The sequence below is a fragment of the Gavialis gangeticus genome, unplaced genomic scaffold (genome assembly GCF_001723915.1).
Source record: "Gavialis gangeticus isolate Ggan-Ray unplaced genomic scaffold, GavGan_comp1, whole genome shotgun sequence".
In the NCBI taxonomy this organism is placed as follows: Eukaryota; Metazoa; Chordata; order Crocodylia; family Gavialidae; genus Gavialis; species Gavialis gangeticus.
This window is the reverse complement of record NW_017729025.1, coordinates 149784498-149785494: the sequence shown is the minus strand read 5'-3', so window position 1 is coordinate 149785494 and position 997 is coordinate 149784498.

The window sequence follows — 997 nt, the reverse complement described above, 5'->3', positions numbered from 1 at the left end:
AAGCAGGAGAACAAGCTCCTCCTGCTTGTTCCCCATGCTTCTTACATTAGTGAAGAGACACCTCAATCCCCCCCCGAGGGAGCCCTGGGCACACCCCCTACCTGACAGACAACTGGTCCTTTGGTATATACCTGACCTCTTACCTGGGCAGGTCCTACACCTGGTTGAGTGTTTTCTCTTGCTCCTGTGGATCCCTACCCCCCGACGAACTTAATTTAAAGCCCACTGGAGGAGGTCAACTAGCCTGTAAGAAAACAAACTCTTACCTTTGGGGGAGAGATGGAGACCATCACGCCCCAGGATGCCCTCTGCCCTGAAGTGCGGGTCATGGTCCAGGAAGCCAAATCTGGCGTGACGACACCAACTTCGGAGGCGCCGGTTCACCTCACGGATGCAGCCGCTCTGCCACTGACGGCCTCCACTAGCTGGGAGGAGAGACGAAAAGACCACCTGGGCCCCCAACTCTCTAAGCTTGGCCCCCAGAGCCCTGTAGACATCCATGGTCTGGTCTGGACTACTCTGGGCCGCATCATTGGTTCCCACATGGATGAGGACCATAGGATAGTAGTCAGAAGGCCGGATGAGGTCAGTGATCTTCCCTGTGATGTCCCCAATCTTGGCTCCTGGGAGACGGTACACTTCTCTCACATTGGGGTCCATGCAGTGGATGGGTCCCTCCGTTCCTCAGAGGAGGGAGTCCCCTATGACGATGACCCGACGTCTCTTCCTCTGGGTCACTGGATGATGCTCAGTTGGTATGGATGATGGCTTGCTGGATGACAGCGTGGCTTTCTCCCTTCCTTCTTCCTCACGCCCAGTCTCCTCCAGCGCTGCCAGAGCCGCATACCTGTTCCCCAGTTGTACTGGGATAACAGTTGATGCAGCTACACGCCGCCTGTGATACTGCCTGGCCCTGGAGGTGACCGTCCTCCATTCGCCTCCTGCAGATTCCTGGGTGGTGACAGCCTGAGGGGCCGGGCCCTGCAGAGAGAGAAAG